A 16,804-nucleotide genomic window follows, 5' to 3' on the forward strand; every position below is an offset into this window, starting at 1 on the left:
TTAGTCCTGAAATAATTGAGAGTTGACTAAAGTTTGGAAGAAATTGCTCATCTGCCGGGTAGGCCAGGTGGTACCAGCCTCCAGAAGCAGGGTAAAACAGAACAGCACTCTGATTAGAGAACGGAGGAGTACAGAGAACTCAGAGTACAAATTGTTGGAAACTCCAGGGGCATGGGAATTCACTTGCAGGCATCCAGGACCACAATGTGATTTCCTTTTCAGCCCAGAGTTTCTGGTGTTGTGTAGTGAGAAATCAAATCAACCCCTCACCCAGGTCCTGCCTCTGGACTCAAACTCCCTCTGTTTTCATGTCTGACAGACCATTATTCTGCCCCCTTTCAAAGCCTTATTAAAATCACATCTCCTCCAAGAAGCCTTCCCTGACTAAGCCCTCATTTCTCCTACTCCCCCTCCCATATTCATCGCCCTCACTCTTGGATTTGTATCCTTTATTCACCCCACCGTTAGGCCCTAGGTACTTATAGTTTTTACATTTAAGTAAATCTATTTAATTTGTTTAATTAATTTAAATTTATTAATTACATTTGTAAATTATTTATATTACTGTCAATCTCCCCCCCGATACCGTGAGCTTCTTGTGAGCAGGGAACTTGTCTACCAATTCTGTTACATTGTACTCTCCCAAGCATTTAGTATAATGGTCTGCACCCACTAAGTGCTCAATAAATGCAATTGACTGATTGAAAGGAGATTTGGAGAATTAGATGATCCCTTTGCTATCTATGATCCTAGTGGAAAGGATGATAGGAAGGGGTTCCTCAAACCTCTCTCTTCTACCATTCATTCATTCATTCATTCCGTTGTATTTATTGAGCACTAACTGGGTGCAAAGCACTGTATTAAGTGCTTACAGTGTACTGGAGTGGCCCAATTATCCCATGATGCCCTGATTCTAGTTTAGCAAGACCAGAAATTAACTGACAACTCTCAGAGCCAGCGGCTGTTGTCTCACTTTGAACAAGACAGTTGAGAAAAATCCAAGAATCTGGAGACAACCACCTCTCACAACATATTCCTGGATATTCATTCATTCATTCAATCATATTTATTGAGCTCTTACTATGTGCAGAGCACTGTACTGAGTGCTTGGGAAGTACAAAACGGCAACAGGGATGGTCCCTATCCAACAATGATACAGTAGGTGAGTATATATATCCTGGAAGCTAATTCCATTCACCAGAAAACTGACAGTTCTGGATTAAACACACGTGATGGCTAGATTCATCCCAGGAATTAATTTGGGCCAGATCAGGTTTCGGATGCGGTGCGCAATAACCAGATTAATGAGAAGGAAGAAACTGATGCTGGGCTCTGGAAGTGTTTCTACACTTCCCTAATAAATACTTGCTTTTTTACTTCAGATGTTCACTTCAGCCATTCTCCAGTGGTTGCCTTCACTCAGTAGCTGCCCAACAGAATTTCCCGGCTGGACGCTACCTGTTCATGGCTGGACCCCATCCCTCTCGTTCTTCCTAAAAAAGTCAGGCCAGACCCCGCTTCTGGTTTACCGTGGATTCCCATTTGAATCAGCCTAATGGGGCCACAGCTAGTAGCAGTAGTAGGTTTGGCCAGGGTTGGGCTGGACTTGGATGGATCTGTAGGATCAGGCCCCAGATTCCCACAAACCAATAATAATAATAATAGTAGTAAGGATAATAATAATTATGGTATTTTTTAAGCACTGAGAATAGGCCAAGAATTGTACTAAGTCCTGGAGTAGACACAAGACCATCAGGTCCTACAAGGGGCTCAGGGTCTAAGTAGAAGGGAAAACAGGTATCAAATCCCCATTTTACAGTTGAGGAAACTGAGGCACAGAGAAGAAAAGTGACTTTTCCAAAGTGACATAGCAGGTAAGTGATGGAGCCACGATTAGAAGCAAGGTCCTTTAACTCCAAAGCTTGCACTCTTTCCACTAGGTCACCCTGTTTCTCTAAGCCCATGTAAGGTTCCTACACCGAGGAATGAACCATCTTCTTCAGCCAGGGAGCCCTGAAAAAGTCTTGCTCATGACAGAGCCAAGGGCTCCCAAGAGCTCATCTGGTCCTCTTCTCTGGTATATCATTTGTACTCTTTAACAGGCACTAAAGAATTGCAGCTCTAGCTTAATAATAATAATAATAATAATAATAATAATAATAATAATGGCATTTGTTAAGTGCTTACTATGTGCAAAGTACTGTTCTAAGCGCTGGGGAGGATACAAGGTGATCAGGTTGTCCCATGTGGGGCTCACAGTCTTAATTCCCACTTTACAGATGAGGTAACTGAGGCACAGAGAAGTGAAGTGACTTGCCCCAAGTCACACAGCTGACAAGTGGCAAAGCCAGGATTTGAACCCATGACCTCTGACTCCTAAGCCGGGGCTCTTTCCACTGAGCCACACTGCTTCCAAAAAAGCTTAAGAGTTTTGTAGCCACACACATCTAATATAATTCTTGTATATTCTTGTATAATTCTTGTAATTCTTGTATAATTCGTGTTAGGACTCAGCAGGGTCATTCTGTCCTAGCTACTGATATGTAGGACCCTTGAACTTTAGGTTTTGGAGATTTAGGCTTTTCACTAGGATTTCCACCCTTTATTTACCCCTCCCTCAGCCCCAAGGCACTTATGTCCATAACCATAATTTATTTATTTATATTCATGTCTGCCTTCCTCGTTAGACTGTAAGCTTCTTGTGGACAGGGAACATATCTTCCAACTCTGTTATACTGTACTCTCTGAAGCTCTAAGTATAGTACTCTTCACACAGTAGGTGCTCAATACCTATGATTTATTGATTAACTGAGATGAGAGTTACTTAGGAAGGGAAGAAGTGCCATAATTCAGCCAGACCATTGATCCATCCAGCCACTATTTTGTCTCTGATGGTGACAACTGTTTGCCTGGAGGAATTAAGTGATTTTTTTTCCTTCACATCAATCCATCAATGGTATTGAGCACTTACTGTGTGCAGAACATTGAACTAAGTACTTGGGAGAGCACACTACAATAGAGTAGGTAGACACATTGCCTGCTCTCAACAAGTTTACAGTCTGCAGATTCAATTAACGGTTTAGGGGTATTAACAACTAACAGCCCTAATTTTGTCTGTAGTGGACCACTGGACCAGTGTGTTGTACTTTCCAAGTGCTTAGTGCTTAGCACACTTAGTGCTCTGCACACAGTAAGTGCTCAATAAATACGACTGAATGAATGAATGAATGACCACTGGTCTGTGAATTTAACTGACCCCCTTTTGAACTTGCACAGTTTCCTGTGGTTACAAATTCCCTATGATTTCCCCCTGTTTTGTGAAGAAATGTTTCTTTTAGTCTGTTTGGAAACTGCCTTTTTTAAATGTCAAGGAGCACCCCCCTACCCCTCACCCTAGCTGATATTATGGGCCTCAGCAAGAAAGTAAGGAAGTCTTACTTGCTTCTGTCTATATCCTTCATTTTTTTTCAACTTTAATTGTACCTCCTCCTTTCTAGCTATAAAAGATACCCAGATCGCCCCATCTAAAGTAGGTGCCCCTGGGCCAGCACCTGCAGTAATGAGAGATAGAAAATCAGGTCTCCAGGGTGTTGGGAATTAATTATGGAAGGCTTGCTGGAGGAGGTGGTCTCCTTTCCTCACCAGTGGAGACAGCCTTCTAGAGTGGAAAATTATTATTATCAGTATAATTTATAATTATATAATTTATAATAAAATTGTGGTAAAAGTTAAGCACTTACTATGTGCCAGGCATCGTACTAAGCACTGGGGTGGATACAAGCAAATCGGGTTGGACCCAGTCCCTGTCCCACATGGGGCTCACGGTCTTAATTCCCATTTTACTGATGAGGCAACTGAGGCACAGAGAAGTGAAGTGACTTGCCCAAGACCACTCAGCAGACAAGTGGCAGAGCCGGAATTAGAACCCATGACCTTCTGATTCCCAAGCCCATGCTATATCCATTATACCATGCTGCTTTTCCAGTCCTTCCCATTACATAGTTATAAGCACCTAGTAAATTTTACCACGATTACTACTACTAGTATTACTACTACTATTACTACTACTTATGGAAAGGGAGACATTAATTCCCGAGATACTACTACTTATAGAAAGGAAGACATTAATTTCCGGGAAGTCTCATGATCCCAGTGTGAGAGACTCTTTGGTGATGGGATTCCACCCTGTCTCCCAGAAATGTTACAGGTGTGGGTGGGAGTCTGTTAGTTTGAATCACTCCTATGTCAAAAGGTTAGAGTTAGAGTATAAAGATGTTCTGTAACCAAGCAACAGAGTTACCAGGGACAAAAAGGAGCTGAGCCTGGGGTGAATCCACTGCGGGAATCTGCGGAATTTCTCCAATTAAATGAGCTTAGGGCACCAGAGAAGATAGAACCACTGCCTTTTTATCAGCTCCAGTGGACGTCAGCCAGTATTGAATAAAACTAAATACATCAACACGCAGACACTCCCTCCTTTCCATACCGTCATAGGTTTTCCCTGGCTCTCAACCCTCCTCTTTGAGACACGCCCTTTGCCATGTGGGGATCTTTTTCTGCTCTGTGGTATGACCCCATCCCTGTGATAGCCCAGGCTATCACAGAAAACACTACTCCTTCATGCGGCATTTCCTAGCACTGACCCCACCCCACCAGATCCTCATTACTCGTCCTTACTGCTATTTCTCATTTTGTACCAAGGGAGGTGATGACCTCTCTGTTTCTGGAAACTTTCAAGATATGTCTGGATGGTTATCCCCCGGAATGGGTTGAATGCCGATCTACAACCTGGGTTTCTTGGGGGAAAAGAGTTTCATTCTGCTTTAATCCCTTTCTAAGCCTTAAATGTTTTCATTTGTTTAGTTGTCTGCGTGTACCCAGATCTTATCTACCAAGACACCCACTGTGGACAGGTGACTGCTTAATTGATTGTGAAGTAATGACATCATCAGCTCTCTGAACCAACCAATTAGCACCACTAGGCAGAAGCTGGACCGTATTCATAGAAGAAGCCTCAAATTCCTTCAGGCAGCAGTGTTAGGGGGTCTTAGGTTAGCAACTTAGGGTGTGGACGGCCTGTTTATGGGGTTGATTTCTGTCCTACAGGAACTCTGATTCACATTCCTGGAATTAGAAAAAATAATATTTGGCCGGCCACCCCATTCAGCCCCTCATCTCCACCAGAAACAGTTCAATCTCAAAGAAAATCTCTACCCCACCCAGCAGTATTCTCTGAGGATGGTTCCTCTCTGCAGCCCAAGAATAATGTAAAAATGATCATTTTTAGTGGAGAAAGGAATTCTAGGAGGATTCCATGAATCTGCAGCGGAGTCTCTGGAGCAAATACCAGGCCTAAAGCTCTCGGATGGAACCCGCGACCCAATCTGCACTTTGCCATCATCGTCATGATGAATGGTATTTACTGAACGCTTACTGTGTGCAGACTACTGAACTAAGTGTTGGTAGATATAGGTCCCTGCCCACAGTGATCCATGCCTTGCATTCTCCACCTGACGAAGATGTCTTCGTTCCCCGTGGGTGGTGTAAGGGATGGATTCTGGGTCCTGCCCTGGAAGTTGGATCCTCAACAGAGAAGGTTGCTGTGGCCTGGAGAACCCATCCAGGCCCCTCTTCGCTTTCCAGAACAGGATGAGACCTATTCAGGCCTACTTTGTTTACATGTTTCCTAGGGTCATTTCTATAAATATTTGAGCTAAATTGCCTTTTCCTGTTTGGATAATACACATGCGAAGCTCTGACCTTGAAGACCCACGCAGCGTGCCTGCCCTCTGTGGACCCTACCAACTGCTCCTCCAAATATTCCAGGAAATGTTGCAAGATATCCCCAACTCCAGCCTTGAATATCAAGTCAGATTCCGCAACCTGGAGTCAGCTTGGCGGAATGGATTAGAGCCCAGGCCTAGGAGTCAGAAGGTCGTGGGTTCTAATCCCGGCTCCGCCACTTGTCCGTTGTGTGACTTTAGACAAGTCGCTTTACTTCTATGGGCCTCAGTTACCTCATCTGTAAAATGGGGATTGAGCCTGGGAGCCTCGTGTATGGGACAGGGACTGTGATCAACCTGATTTGCTTGTATCCACCCCAGTGCTCAGTACAGTGCCTAGCACACAGTAAGTGCTTAACTAATACCAAAAGTATTATTATTATTCCTGATATAAAGCAAGGCAGTGATGCCTACTGGAAAGTGCAGGGATGTTGGAGTCAGGATTCTCATCCCAGATCCTTCCCCTGACTTCTATGTGCCCTTGGGCAAGTTTTTTTTAACTTATATGTGCTTTCAGTTTCCTCGTCTGTAAAAGGGAGATGATAACTGTTCTCCCTCCCTCTTAGACTATGAGGCTCATATAATAATAATAATGATGATGGTATTTGTTAAGTGCTTACTATGTGCAAAGCACTGTTCTAAGCACTGTTCTAAGCATATGAGACAGGGACTGTGTCTGATACATGGGACAGGGACTGTATCTTCTCCAGTGCTTAGAACAGCGCTGGGCACATAGTCAGTGCTTAACAAATTCCACAATTATAATGATTCTTTTGCCCTCTGACAATTCATACCTGGCTCATCCTAGAAACAGACTCATTACAGCAGTCCAGGAGCAGTGGCAGGACAACCTCAACTCAAAACACAACCGTCCCACTCCGTAGCTCCGTGAGTACCAGAGAAGGGAAAGCTAAGGGGCTTTCCAGGGCCCGTTGGAAACATTGGCAAAGGCGACACTTAACTCCTCAAAAATGAGGGTTCCCCTGATGGAAAAAGAACGATTTCTCCTAGTCATGCTAGGGTGGAGGCAGGTAGGAGGGGCTAGTTACATAACGGCCGCCACTCCACCAAGTCTGCTTTCTCCATTTGGCACGGAAGGTGCCGAAAGCCAAGAAGACGGGACTGCCTGCTCCTGGGCAATCCTCAACGCTTGCTGTCTCGCGGTTTGGATCGGTGGCGCTACTCAAATTAGTCGTGTAGGGTGAAGCAGGCTAAAGCCGGCCAATGCTGGTCAAAACTGCAGACCTACCTGGAGAGGAAGAGTCTTGTGCACCTCAAGAATCGAAGTTCTTTAAACCTCCCAGGAGCACTGTGCTGCCGTGCCTCACAGGAAGCCACTTGTCGTGCCACAGGATCCCTCTGTGTGAACCTGCTGTGAGAGCCCATTTCTGGTGTGGTGGGGAACTCAGTTGGTCTGTAAGCGACACGACAGTGGTGACGGCAACAAAGCTTTTGTCCCAATTTGGGCTGATACATAAGAGTCTTGGGAAGTGGAGTTCTCTTTCCCCGGGACCTCTAACATTTCTATGAAGGATTTGCAAAACTGGATAGGAGGGAGGAAAAGTTAAGGATGACCACCGAGAAGCCGCCCATCATTCTTTCACAAACAGTCACATACTCGGAAACCAAAGCCGGAAGATATCCCCAACTGGACTGGACTGTTTAGCATCGATCTTTAGTCTAAGCAGAGCTGAAGTGTTTAGAGTAAAGCAGGATGGGACCCAATCATCATCATCATCTATCGTATTTATTGAGCGCTTACTATGTGCAGAGCACTGTACTAAGCGCTTGGGAAGTACAAATTGGCAACATATAGAGACAGTCCCTACCCAACAGTGGGCTCACAGTCTAGAAGGGGGAGACAGAGAACAAAACCAAACATACTAACAAAATAAAATAAATAGAATAGATATGTACAACTAAATTAGATAAATAAATAGAGTAAAAAAAATATGTACAAACATATATACATATATACAGGTGCTGTGGGGAAGGGAGGGAGGTAAGATGGGGAGATGGAGAGGGGGACGAGGGGGAGAGGAAGGAAGGGGCTCAGTCTGGGAAGACCTCCTGGAGGAGGTGAGCTCTCAGCAGGGCCTTGAAGGGAGGAAGAGAGCTAGCTTGGCGGATGGGCAGAGGGAAAAATATGGAACGCTTCATGAATTTGCGTGTAATCTGGAGTAATTCATTGAACCCTTTATCAGAAAACTCCCCTTAACCTGGAGAACACACCATTTTGAAATAAGTGCTTTGATGAAATACTAAATAAGGTTGGTTTTCCTGGCACATTCATCAGTTTATTAATAATAATGGTAATAAGGTATCTATTAAACACTTTGTGCCAAAGCATTGTGCAAAGTGTTGGTGTAATTACAAGATGAACATGCTGTACACAAGCCTCAGAGTCCAAGAGGTAGAGAAGTCCAGATGAGAAAATTGGGGAACAGAGAGGTTAAGTGACTTAGCCAAGATCTCACAGCAAGCCAGTGGCAGAGCTGGGACTAGAGCCCAAGTCTTCTGTCTCCCAGCCCCGTGCTCATTCCACTAAACCGTGCTGAAATGTAGGTTGATTATTTTCTTGGAGGTATATCGCAGGAACATAGGTACTGATTTTTCATTTTGAGTTTAGGGACAAAAGAAAGTGAACTTCCCAGGTACGAGGTTTCCTGAACTGAGGAGTAAAAAGAGACAGGAAAGAGAGAAAGCTAGAGACCCAGCACAAAGAGTTAGAGACAGAAAAGAGACACAGCGATAGAGTCAAATGCATACAGCCTCAGCCAGAGTCACAGAGCTGCAACATAAAGTCAGAACCCTAGAGAAAGTTGTATTAATAATCATTGTGCTATTTGATAAGGCCTTACTATGTGCCAAACAGCATACTAAGCACCGGGCTGGATACAAGATAATCAGTTCAGACATAGTATCTGTCCCACATGGGACTCACTCTCACAGTCTAAGGTGGGGGTGGGAGACCGGATATTTAATCCCCATTTTGCCGCTGAGGAAACTGAGGCACAGAGAAGTGAAGGGACTTGCCCATAGCCACACAGCAGGCAAGTGGTGGATCTGGGGTTAGAGCCCACTTCTCCTGATGTGAGAGTTAAAGAGACAGAGAGGCAAAAAGAGAGACTAGCAAGGAGAGGAGAGAGACATATGGTTAGCAGATATCTTCCCTGAAACAGGCGACCCCAGAACCTTCATTTTCTCTTTGTCCAGCTCTTCTCTAGACTGAAGCTCATCATGGGAAGGGAACGTGTCTTCTAATTCTGTTGCACTGTACTCTCCCAAGCTCTTAGTCCAGCGCTCTGTACATAGTAAGTGCCCAATAAATACAATTGATTGATTCAGTGGTAATGGGTTCTAAATCCGGTTCTGCCACTTGTCTGACATGGAAATAAGAGCTTAACAAATACCACAGTTATCACATTTTGTCACTCTCATTGCCCATTTTAGAGAGGATGGGCACTTTGGTCACTAGCCCAATGGACATAGGCCCCAGTGACATGCTGGTTGATTGTTCTTCTTCTTTTTTTTTTGCTTTTTTAAATGGTATTTCTAAATTGCTTACTGTGTGCTAGGCCCTGTACTAAGCACTGGGGGTAGATATAAATTAATCATGTTGAACACAGCCCACGTTCCACATGGGGCTCACAGTCTTTATCCCCGTTTTACAGATGAGGTAACTGAGGCACGGAGAAGTGAAGTGATTTGCCCAAGCTCACCCAGCAGACAAGTGGCAGAGATAGGATTAGAATCCATGACCTTCCAACTCCCAGGCCTTTGCTCTATCCTCTAGGCTATGCTGCTTCCTGTGGCTAAACTCACTCCATTTTGAGGCTGATCCTATGGGACCAAATCCTTTGACTGCCCCCATCCCTGGCCTAACAGACCATGGGAGTCAGTCCCCTGTGACACCCTTTCTTGAATGTTAAAATTATGAGCTTTGAATATTAAATCATGAAATCCTGTAGCTGGAAGAGATCTCAAGAAGTTTTCTAGTCCACCAATCTGTCCCTGGGCACTCAAACTATCTTAGAAAGAGAGCTATAACCCTAAGATATACCTGTACACCAGGCATCTGTATTTTTACCAGGCATTTTGTCTGTTGTATTTTAATTTGTCACTTGTTAGGGGAATTTCAGAGCCTTGGGTCTGGCCAGAAAGAACCTGTAGACTGAGCAGTTTGTGAAGTCATCATGAGGCAGGATATGTGGCCTTTGAAATGGGATTCACTTCATCAGGCCAATCTGGAAAACCACCCGGAAACTGAAGGACTAGGGCACTCAGACAGAAGGGCTTCCTATGAGGGTTGTTGGCTGCGAAGAGCTGATCTGGGGCCCCTAGGGCCTGCTTACCAACCCCACATGGAAAAATTGGAAAAACTGCAGTAAAAAGGAGGAGGGAAAATACATCATTTCCTCAGGGTGGAGAAGGGGAATAACTGGAAAACAGTGTCAGGGATTCATTGGATAAAAATGCTTTCCATGGAAAAAGGTAGGCGCCATCGCTTCCTGTGATGCTACTGTGGAAAGCTAGATCTCTGGGTAATCTTTGGATTGTGATGCTCCTTACTATCTCTATCTCTGAGATCATCCTGGCTTGTGAACACAGCGAGGGCAGGATTCCCCTGGAGGAACCAGACTTCTGACTCAGAGATGACTTGGCGCTGGGTTGAGGTGGGCTTGGGCACCCTATGGCAGTGGAAAGTCCTCTGGCAAAAGCAATGTTTTCATCCTGAGGAAGCTGAAAGATGCCCCGTTTCTCTGGATTCTACTCTGAGCTACTTTGCTGAGGGGGTGTCTCTCTAAAATTACCAATGACCAATCAGTCAATCAATCATATTTATGGAGCACTTTTGTGCAGAACACTGTATTAAGCAAATTAAAACACATTAAAAACAAATGAAGTTCTTCATTCAGGAGAAATTGCTAAGTGATAACTCTTTCTAAGCCAGACTTTGAGTTCCCTTGGAGGTTGTTGCTTAGAAGCTGAGGCCTCCAGAGAGGAGTCCTGCGCACTGGCTGAGACAGAGATGAGTGAATAGAATATACGGTGTGGCTCAGTGGAAAGAGCAAGGGCTTTGGAGTCAGAGATCAAGGGTTCAAATCCCGGCTCTGCCACTTGTCAGCTGTGTGACTTTGGGCAAGTCACTTCACTTCTCTGTGCCTCAGTTACCTCATCTGTCAAATGGGGATTAGGACTGTGAGCTCCCCGTGAGACAACCTGATCACCTTGTAACCTCCCCAGCACTTAGAACAGTGCTTTGCTCATAGTAAGTGCTTAATAAATGCCATTATTATTATTATTATTATTATTATTATTGTTATATACCTTGAAGGGTGCCCCGGGTAAGACCTCATATTTTAATTTAGCCAGGACAACCCTGAAAATTGAGGTTTCCAGCCACTCAGGGTATCGATTGTTCTGATTTTCCTGGTCTCTACCCTGATCTTCTCCCTGAATCTGAGTGGAGTGGGAAAAATACGCTTTACAGGGGGAGACTGTTTCCTAAAAGGATAATGATGATTTTCCCCTTCACTGAGTCCTAGTTTGGCTTCCTCTAAGGCAGAGATTTTTTTTAACGTTTTAGACACTGTCCTTCTTATGATTTCTCCTGAAGTACATCCCTTCCTATCGTACATTCAACCAGCTCCCCTCACATATACACAAATTCTTCTCCCTCCACCCCTCCACCACCCTGTAAACACACACACGCACACACACACACACACACACACACACACACATACACACACAATAATTGCCTGCTGGGTGACCTTGGACAAGTCACTTACTTTCTCTGTGCCTCATCTGTAAAATGGCGATTAAGACTGTAAGCCCCATGTGGGACATTGACTGTGTCCAATCTGATTAATTTGTATGTACCTCAATGCTTAGTACAGTTGCTGGCACGTAGTAAGCATGTAACAAATACCATTAAAAAAAAACAAACTGTCTGGCTGTTCTTCTGGAAAAGCAGAGAGAGAAATAGCAGCAGCAAAATGACAAAAGAAAACACCTCCTGAATGCCTCAAATCCTGGTACAGTAAGCAAGGCTTTCTTAGCGCTTTGTCCTCTGCCACTACTTTTTCTTGTTGGGGTTTCTGGAGTTTCCATCATCTCTTCCATTATGGCTTCACCCAAAGGTATTTGAGAATTATTAAATGACCACCTCTCCTCTAAGACTTTAATTTGCCTAATGGCTTCCCTTTGCCCCTCACAGTAGGGTCAAGGTTCAAGATGTTCTCTCTGAAGGAGAAAGATACCGCTCTCTAATCATGTATCTTCCTGGATCTTTTCTCCACTAATGGAAATGGTTGTGGTAATGGTACTTATTAAATATCTTAAGAGTGCAATGCAATGTCCTAAGAGCTTGGGTAAGTACAGTATAATCAAAATATACAATCCTTGTGCGCAACAATCTTATAATTTAACAGGGGAGACAAATATTTACAATGAATGGAATCAGAATAAACACTTGAACATATAGTTGAATAGACACATATTCAAAACAGAGAAGTTGGGTGGCCTAATGGATAAGGCGCAGACTTGGGAGTCAGAAGGACATGGGGTCTGAGCCCTGTTCCACTTTGGGCAAGTCACTTCCTCATTTGTAAAGTGGAGATTAAGACTGTGTGCCCTCTGTGGGACAGGGACTGTGTCTGTTTGTATCCACCCCAACCCTAAGAATAGTGCCTGGCACATAGTAAGCACTTAAAAAATACCATAAAAAGAGAAAATGCTGACGGCAGATATGAATAGATGCATAAGTGGTTGAGGTGGCTGTACAGTTGATACAACTTGGAGTTTTGGGAATTAATTGGGAAAGACATGCTGTAGGAGGTGGGATTTTAGGAGGGCTTTGAAGATGAGGAGCACTGAAGTTGGGCAGATTTGTGGGAGACGGAGGTTTGGTCGGGGAAGCAGCCATGAGTTTGAGGTCCGTAACCTCCTGGCAAAGTTGAAGAGAGACTTCAACTTGGGCTTCAAATACCATGGCTTGTATGGATGAGTTTTCTTTCTCTGTATTATTGAATATTTCCTTCAGTGTGAGCTACAGCAATTGTTTATGAAAGCAAAAGAGATTTTTAGGAGTCAGTGCTGATAAAAGGCTCACCTGCTTCAGACACCCGAAACTGAGAAGGTTGAGAATCGCTGCCTTTGCCTCCTCAGTCCCAGTTTGCTATACAGACTCTTTCAGTGAGGTCTAGAGAGGAAGAATTTATTATTTATTTAATATATATAAATAAATTTATTTATTTATTTACTTATTTATTTTACTTGTACATTTCTATCCTATTTATTTTATTTTGTTGGTATGTTTGGTTCTGTTCTCTGTCTCCCCCTTTTAGACTGTGAGCCCACTGTTGGGTAGGGACTGTCTCTATGTGTTGCCAATTTGTACTTCCCAAGCGCTTAGTACAGTGCTCTGCACATAGTAAGCACTCAATAAATACGATTGATTGATTGATTGATTGAAGAAATGCAGAGGAAGGTCCTAACTGAAATACAGACCTACCCATTCCACACAATAGGAGTGACCCTGTTTCTAAATCCATGGAGACTAGACTCAGCCTTAGCAACACTAGGTAGCAACCGGAATACAGTTGGAAGCCAAATATCTGTTGACTCCTTTTCTGCATAAATCTTTTGTCTGGAAGCACCCTTTTCCAGGCTGCTTAATTCACCCAATACTCTTTTTTAGCCCTCAGTCTATTGCGAAGATAACATCATTTCTTTTCAGCTGAATTAGGACCCAACTTGGTGTAATGCCATGTTCCCACTGTTTACAGAATGGATAAGTGAATCCCACATCCTAGTTCTTGCCCTTAGAGGTGTCACTTTGTGATTGAGGAGTCAGTGGGCTCCACTAGCCTAAGAATAGCTCAGAGTTAAAAAGCTAATCAGGAGATCTTCCTCTCTCCAAAGCTGTCAACTGGGCTGGGCCCTCATGTCATTGTGTTCGCAGAACCCACTTCAGTCGCTATTTTTGGAAAGCCAAAGTTTTTTGATTCATATTTTCCTCAAGAAGCAGTTGAACCTAGACACCCTTTTAACCACGTCATGGAGGCAAGATCGGGAATCAGCTTTCCGATGCATCCAGTTTCCTACACGGCTATTGTCGCGGGTGCTCACTTTTCACTGCAACTTCTCTCAGTGGCACAATAAGTACAAAAGCCTGTTGCGTTACCGGGTTACTAAGGGGTCTGACGAGTCATCTAGCATTATTTCAGTACTCTATTGGCTCATTAATACATGTCACGCCTTCAATTTGATACCATTCCCTTCCTCATAATACTATTAACTCCTAGTTAATCTCAGTCCATTTTCTCCTTTTAGTTGAAAACCTGCTTTGTTATTGTAGTGGGTTTTCATGTTTAAACCTATTTAAAAATCCCAGTCTCTTGGCAGATCTTATCAAATTTGCTCTTTTGCAACCGGCAACCTTAGCAAACTTCACTTGCTATTTCCTGAGGTCTTTCTTTAATAAGATCTCTGCCCAGCTGGCTTGATTCCTGAGCAACTTCCCTCAATTGGTGAGGGTTCCTTCCTTCCACTTTTAAACCAATTCCACCCGCCCTTATAGCATCCTCTGGGGCCCACAGGGATAATAATGAGCTGGTAATACAGTTTGTTATTTGTCATTTTCCTGTAGCAACTCCCCCAAAGCTGGTCAATTTTCACGTGCATTCAGACTCCTATGAATTTTTTAGATCCCTCTATTAGCTTGAACCTCTCAACCTGATGTAGGGCTGGCCTATAATTGTTGCATTTATTAAGTGATTACTATGAGAAAAGCACTACCCTACGCACTAGGGGTAGACACAAGACAATTAGGCCAGACACAGTCCCTGGCCCACATGGGAGCTCACAGTCTAAGAGGAAGAGAGAACAGGTATTTAATCCACATTTTACAGATGAGGAGATTGGGTCTCAGAGAAGTTAAGTGACTTGCCCAAGGCACCCAGCAGGTTAAGTGGAAGATGGGCAAGAGAACCAGGAAACCCTTTTCCTGCCCAGTAGGCTTGTGAGTGAGACTCACCCAGCCCCTATTTTAGTTTGGCAGTGGCCCAACTGCACTGGCCCTTTTTTTTATGGTAATTGTTAAGTGCTTACTATGTGTCAAACCCTGCTCTAAGCACTTAGAGTAGAGCTTAGAACAGTGATTGACACACAATAAGTGCTAAACAAATCATCATCAATCGTATTTATTGAGCGCTTACTGTGTGCAGAGCACTGCACTAAGCGCTTGGGAAGTACAAATTGGCAACATATAGAGACAGTCCCTACCCAACAGTGGGCTCCAAGTCTAAACAAATACCATAAAGCAAACAAAAAAACCCCAAGACCCTCAAGCCAGTCTCAAATGTTTTCATGTCTGAACCAAAATACCAGGAGACCACCTAATTCAGACTAGCCAGACATTTTTCTTTATCTCTGGTCTGGGGAACAGTGGTTTGAGGAAAATCCCTTTCCACTTCTGGATCCTTTCATCTCTGGGATAGAACACTTTCCCAACCCCTTTCTCTAAGGAAAGAGAATCACTCCCCTAAGGATGGTACTGTGGGAGGCCTCAGTCAGAACCCACCAGGTGGAAGGGGGCAAGGGGCACTTCCACATTTCCATTCTTCTGCAGATCCCAGTTAATGATAATAATGGCATTTATTAAGTGCTTACTATGTGCAAAGCACTGTTCTAAGCACTCTAATCAAGCAATCGTATCTACTGAGTGCTTACCGTGTGCAGAGAACTGTACTAAGTGCTTGGGAGAGTACAGTACAACAATATATTAGAGTTGGTAGATACTTTCCCTGTACCAGCCCAAGTTCTGGTGGCCCCTAGACTTCTGAAGAAGAACCCTAAACCTGGGAGCCTGGGCAGAATGCCATGGGGCTGGATTAGCTGGGGGTGTTTGACTCAGTCAGTCAGCCAGTTGTATTTATTGAATGCTTACTGCATGCAGAGCACTGTCCTATGCGCTTGGGAGAGTACAATATCATCAATCGTATTTACTGAGCGCTTACTATGTGCAGAGCACATAATATAACAATACAACAGACACATTCCCTGCCCACAGTGAGCTCAGGGCTGGGCAACCCCCAACCCTGCCTCTTCAGGGCTGGGCCAGGCCGACACAGACCTTTTAGGTGGTTCCTTCTCCCCCTCTCCCCCTCTCCCCCCTCTCCATCCCCCCATCTTACCTCCTTCCCTTCCCCACAGCACCTGTATATATGTATATATGTTTGTACATATTTATTACTCTATTTATGTATTTATTTTACTTGTACATATCTATTCCATTTATTTTATTTTGTTAGTATGTTTTGGTTTTGTTCTCTGTCTCCCCCTTTCTAGACTGTGAGCCCACTGTTGGGTAGGGACTGTCTCTATATGTTGCCAACTTGGACTTCCCAAGAGCTTAGTACAGTGCTCTGCACACAGTAAGTGCTCAATAAATACGATTGATTGATTGATCGATTGATTCTAGCTCTGGCTGGTTCAGGTCCTCTGGAACTCTCTCCCCCTGGGAGGTCCAATAGTGCCTCCTCGTGCCGATGGGGCCCTGCCTCTGCGGGAACTTAGTACCAGGAAGGATCGTTCTTCGTCTTCAGGATAAAGTTTTCAGCCCCGTGTTTGACTCCTCCTTCCCCAGGTAGATTAATGCTGCTCAAAGGCTAAAGGGCTGTTGGTCCTCTCTTTTTTGGGCATCCAGCTTGCTCTGTGGAGTTTGACCCCCAGAGACTAGGTGCTGAAGTCTCACGCTCAAGGATGGGGGCTTCTGCCTTTGCCAACCATATGACAGGTCATGGAGCTCTTCACTCTACTGATGGCATCATCCTCTATTACTTTCTGCCTCCTGACTCCACTCCCAGGAGTCTTCTACCCTCTCTTGTCCCACTCACTCCTTTCTTTCTGTTTCCTTTTTTATGGTATTTGTTCAGCGCTTATTATAAAGTCAAACACCGTTCTAAGCGCTAGGGTAGGTACAAATTAATTAGGTCGGACACGGCCCCTTATCC

The 16,804-nt window shown here is 44.1% G+C and overlaps 1 protein-coding gene across 1 annotated transcript in view; it reads right to left on the reverse strand.

Moving 5' to 3' along the window:
• Positions 1-7,051, reverse strand: part of IKBKB (inhibitor of nuclear factor kappa B kinase subunit beta) — a 79,095-nt gene extending 72,044 nt beyond the window's left edge. Inside the window, exon 1 of the mRNA XM_038746618.1 lies at positions 7,033-7,051. The gene's annotated coding sequence lies outside the window, so the exon portion shown is untranslated. The remainder of the gene's footprint in view (positions 1-7,032) is intronic.
• Positions 7,052-16,804: the final 9,753 nt, after the last annotated feature.

The sequence above is a fragment of the Tachyglossus aculeatus genome, chromosome 5, assembly GCF_015852505.1.
Source record: "Tachyglossus aculeatus isolate mTacAcu1 chromosome 5, mTacAcu1.pri, whole genome shotgun sequence".
Taxonomy (NCBI): Eukaryota; Metazoa; Chordata; class Mammalia; order Monotremata; family Tachyglossidae; genus Tachyglossus; species Tachyglossus aculeatus.